Raw genomic sequence first — 6,000 nt, 5'->3', positions numbered from 1 at the left:
TTCAGCAGAAAATGAAGGTGTGAGAGAAATGAGAGAAAGGAAAAGCGGGGTGTATATGTGCTGCACTGGGGGACTGATTTATACATGATCCCAGGTGGGGGGTGAGTCTGCCTGCAGTCGCCCTGCCTGACGCTGTCGCCTCTAATGAAGCAGAGGTGCGTGTGAGGAGACAGACGCAGTCGTGCACAAACAAGGGCGAGCAGGCCTCACAACGTCGCCCCTAATGAGCCCCCCGGTCATGTTTTAGCATAATGCCTCTGCACACTTTATACACACAAAGCCCCACACTCCTGATAGGTTGTTGTGCTATTGGATTGTTGCATACTTAAAGACCATCCCCTTCTCTTGTGGGATCTCTCGCCCACACATAAGCTCATTTGTCACACACATTTGTCAGCCGTATGCCTGTAGGAACACAACATACATTCAAAGAGAAGAAATTAATGTCCAATACGTCTCGATGGCTTCCTTCCAATTCTTTAGAGGCCGTGGGAATGCAGACTCAGGTAATGTCACTGTTATATCCCCTTGTTACAGCTCCCCCACAGGGCTCTATCCATATGGCTCCGTCTCAATGGCAGGGCTGTGAGATAGAGGGTAACGAAGCCAGCGCTATTTTTAAAGAGCCTTCCTCCATTTCCAGCACAGCTTGTTAAGAGCTCATCGTTACCGCACTTCCATACTTTCCCATCCTAGGCGCTAAGGGCAACTGAGCCCAGGCCTAGATAAAGTGCCAGAGTTGTCACATAGTCTTACAGAGATAGTGTTTCACCTCACTAATCATGCCACTATGAGGGAACGTGGTCAGGTGCTGTCAAGGCAACAGGGTAAGTGGCGAGCAGGTATTGCTTTAGCTTGTGAAGGATTCTAGTGTTGATGTTGGGAAAAGGCCAGGTTTTTATATAGATTTTGATGGTGTATATGAGCTAGCAAAGGTATGAGATGGCATGTGGTGCCGCTTGGGAGAACTCCAACTCAGTCTAGAACTATAAAAATGGGACTTAAAGAAAAAGGATTAACCTTAAAATGGGCTTGCTGGTTATTTTGGGGATTAAGAAAGCACGTGACTAAATCTTCATAAATACATTTGTTTGTGTTTTCTGTATTCATTCATGGATTCATTCATTCATTTTTTTCCTGAATATGAGTACTACAAATAATCTACCGTTACCTTCACTGGAACCTCCTCACAATTTGTATCATTCTGCCAGCAGCATTTCTCACAGCAAGTGTCACTGTCACAATAAATAAGAAGCTGGATCCAATTGTGAATCTAATAGTGAAATAAACTGCATGTAGCAGGTCAAATGTTGGACGGTGATGATGATGGTGATGAAACAGACTTTGCCAGTGTTATACAAATTGCAATGGGCTGGAGAAAGAAAAAAGAATCAAATTACATCACAATCCAGCATCGCACAATGCATGTTTAGGTTGTACAAGTAAGAGTAAGAAATATTTCTAAAGTGTAAAGGGCTTTATTTTGTTTAATCACAATTATATTCAAAACAATGTATAATCATTAGCAACTTAAAATTGTAGGACAACTTGCTGCAAAGCGTTTTTAGAGTTGACTAAAGTTAAATCAAGTCACCTGTAGTGCTTGGTTTTAAAGTTGAGTCAACTCAAAATAAGTTGTCTTAAGTTGCAGTGTACTAACTGCAACTTACTCACTGGTAACATAAGCATCACTTAACTAAATAGCCTGTTGGTAAAGACAAGTCATCATTTACGTCAGGACACATCAATGTAAAGAAAAGTAGATAAGTTTACTGGCACTAGAACCAACACTTTAGAATGACAGCATAGAACAGTTTCAAGTTGTATGGGGGGGAAAGCACCCGGAGGAAACCCATACAAATGTCAACTGACCCTGCCGGGACACTAACCAGCGACCTTGTTGCTTTGAGTGCTAACTACTGAGCCATCATCAGAATCAGAATTAGTTTTATTGCCGAGTGTGATCCACACACACACAAGGAATTTGTTTTGGCTACAGAAGCTTCCAGTGTACATAAAGTGACAAGTGACAACACAAAATAAATATGAAAAGAAAAGACATTAAACATTAAACAGAAATGCAATTAGTCAAAAAGATCTGAAACTTGAGTTGTATGTACAGATTTGTTATAAATCATTCCATCTATATTAGAAGTTGAAGTGAAGTGAAAACGCAGGCCAAGAAATTACAGCAGGGCAAAAAAGTATTTAGTCAGCCAACAATTGTGCAAGTTTCCCCCACTTAAAAAGATGAGAGAGGTCTGTAATTTTCCTCATGATTTGATCAATGGAAAAAAAATCCAAAAAATCCCATTGAAGGATTTTTAATGAACTAATTTGTAAATTCCTTAAAAAAATAAGTATTTGATCACCTAAAAACAAGCAATACTTCTGGGTCTTACAGACCTGTAAATTCTTCTTCATGTGTATTGAGATGAACTTCAGTTATTGACCAAATACTTATTTTCCACCATAATTAGGAAATTAATTCAATAAAAATCCTGCAATGTGATTTTCTGGATTTTTTTTTCATTTTGCTCTCTCTCTCTCTCTCTCTCTCTCTCTCTCTCTCTCTCTCTCTCTCTCTCTATACATATATATATATATATATATATATATATATATATATATATATATATATATATATATATATATATATATATATATATATATATATATATATATATATATGCAATCTGCACTAAGAAATAAAAGTACAAAGACTGTCAGGGGGTGGGTTCTCTCCAAGGGGTTCAAAGAGAATATTTAATAACATGGACATTTTGGATACAAACGTATACTATTTTAAGGAACCAACTTTAGAACAATTTGTGTTTGGGAATAATCCTTATTTGACTGTTTTTTTTTTTTTTTTTTTTTTTAAAGAAATGATTATGCATGCAGTCATGCACAAATTTTGACAGTTAATTTGACGGTTGATGCTTCGCAAAAGTAGCAACTCAAATCAACTCAAAATCCAAAACTAAATAAATTACAACATACTCTTGACACATGAAAGTGTAAGATCTGTAACCCACAACAAATGTAGAAAGTTATAGCTTATCATATTAATTATATGGTAATTACACTGCTGTGCCGTCAGCCAATTCTTGCATTGCTGATTATGATTTCGATAGATATGGGAAAGGATAAGGATCGATAGATGTGCCCTTTACAACACATGCAGTCATTTCAGATCAGTACATCCAAATATTTTAATCTGATTCAAGAACTTGTTTGAAGAACCAAATTGAGATAATTTATCAAGATTAAAATCACAGCAAGAAGGTCGCTACGTTGCTGGTTTAAACCTCGGCTCAGTTGCCGTTTCTTTGTTGAGTTTGCATGTTCTCCCTGCCTTCGCGTGGGTTTCCTCCAGATGCTCCGGTTTCCCCCACAGTCCAAAGACATGCGGTACAGGTGAATTGGGTAGGCTAAATTGTCTGTAGTTTATGATTGTGTGTGTGAATGTGTGTGTGGATGTTTCCCAGAGATGGGTTGCGGCTGGAAAGACATCCACTGCGTAAAAACTTGCTGGATACGTTGGTGGTTCATTCTGCTGTGGCGACCCCAGATTAATAAAGGGAATAAGCCGACAAGAAAATGAATGAATATATATATATATATATATATATATATATATATATATATATATATATATATATATATATATATATATATTTGTGTGTGTGTGTGTCATTAATTCCTAATTCATTTAGTTTTATCATTCTCTGCATATTAAAAAAAAAAAAGTCTAACATGGTCAGGATTTATATTTTTTTTTTTTTCAGAAAATACAGCAACAGCTAATACATAATTTTCATGTGAAGTGAGAAAAATAATCAACTTACTCGATAGCAGGTGCCTACTGGGAGCTGGAGTTATTAGTGTGGAATTGACTGAAATACCTGAGGGCAAAAACAAAGGAAGGAAAACACACCAAACTCCATTTGTCAGAATAAAGGTTTATGTATTTGAAAGTAAGTAGTGTGCAGAAGAAGAGTATACTTGTTTAGATAATGGGCTTGAAGAAGAACAAGTCCACTTACTATTTATGTACAGGGATTTCTTCAACACTACCTCAACGAAGACAAAAACAGCACATATCCATTATGAGAGGAGGGTCATAACACAGCTCAGTCATATTTCCGCATCCCTGCAGCAGTTCAGGTTTAAGTATCTAGTCTAAGGCAACAATAATGTTTAAGCACATTGCCAAAAGGCCTAAAGGTACATTGAAGAAACCTTCATTTCTTCAAAACACAGCACTAGTGTCAATGTGAAGTGGCTCACCTCTCATACTGTGAGTCAATATTGAGCCCAGAGCAAAAGTGCTTATGTTCTGCCCTCTGCATTCAACAAAAACAGATAAAACTTTCATATTGTGAATTTAGCTAAGCCTTTCTCCTCAATTACATGCACAGTATGTTTTTATTGTATTCCTTTTATATGCTTTATGAATACTTTAAAACATCCAGTGTGCAATATGTCTTGTGTCTCTCATTATAACAACAAATGGAATCAGCTCTGCATATTTACCGTGATGCATGAACAACACTGTTCATTGCAAACTGCCCATCATTCGGCTCATAAAGCAACCGCACATTGGTTTAAAGCTTTTTTAATAGAACGTCCTTTAAATTAAAATGACCCCAGGGCCTAAAAACGAAGCCTAGATATCTGCGACCGCAAGACACTTCCAAATGTATCTAAAGAGCTCATTTCAGAGCCTCATCCATGTCATATAACCGTAATGCGCACAGAAATCTTTAACTGGGGTAATTACTCCAAGCATGTGATTAGAATGTCATTTGATGACACTGGCTAATTAGCTCTGTCTTGGTTCATCACAGTCGCTCAAAAGGAAAGGCTGTCACGGCTGGCAGGGAGGTGCGACACTCTTTGCTGGACTGTGGCTTGTAAGGGCCTGGATAAGAAATTGTAGGACAGAGGGTCTTTTAATAATTTGTGACACATCTGTCATAGAGAAAGGTTTGAGAGACTCTAAATAGCATGGATATAATTGAAGTATTATTCTCTTGATCTTCACTTTCTTTTTTCTGGTCTAGAACTTACGTTGTTAATATTTTGAGCAGAGACAAAGGAACTTGTGCTGCATTTTATTCACACACACACACACACACACACACACACACACACACACACATTCAGTTTTTTTGAAGTTTGATTGATTGATCGACACTGTAATAAATTGGAGTTTCATCTCCAGAAAGCACTCGTGTTTTGCACCAAGAGATGATGCTGAAATATTTTTTTTAGTCTTTATATTGTTTGAATGACAATTTTTAACAATGGTTTAGACTCCACAGCACTGTTGGTTAAAAAAAAATAAATAAAAAAATAAAAAATAAAATAAAATAAAATAAAATTAATTAAATTAAATTAAATTAAATAAATAAATAAATAAATAAATAAATAAATAAATAAATAAATAAATAAATAAATTGATACAGTTGAATAAATACAGTTTCTTTATGATTGCTTAATCACAAATTTGAAATTTAGGCTCATTTTGTCAAAACACTACACAGAATTTACACATCCACACTCAGACAGCAGAACACATCAGATATTTTGCTAAATTAAACTGTTCATTCAAAACTTTACAGCAACATATAAGAACACAACTTCAACACCAATGGAACACACGCTTCATTCAATATAAATCTGTTTGCTTCATTTACACACGGCTGATCTCAACTTAAACACTGGTATCATTTCTAACTGACTAATACTGATATAATCAGGTTTTGAGAGCTATTTATATAAAGTACATAAACATACTGTATTCACCAAACAGTGAAAGACTGACAGCTAGATATTGCCCTATCCTAACACAACATACAACAATGTAAAGCTTATTTATTCAGCTTTCTGCTAATGTTTACATTTCAATATTAAAAAAACGCCCATACCCCGTCTCCTGTTTACGAATCATCCTCTTTCATTCTTCCTCTTCCATACATTGCTTTCCATATT

Source organism: Danio rerio, chromosome 7, assembly GCF_049306965.1.
Source record: "Danio rerio strain Tuebingen ecotype United States chromosome 7, GRCz12tu, whole genome shotgun sequence".
Classification (NCBI taxonomy): domain Eukaryota; kingdom Metazoa; phylum Chordata; class Actinopteri; order Cypriniformes; family Danionidae; genus Danio; species Danio rerio.
Note: the sequence above shows the minus strand (reverse complement) of the source record.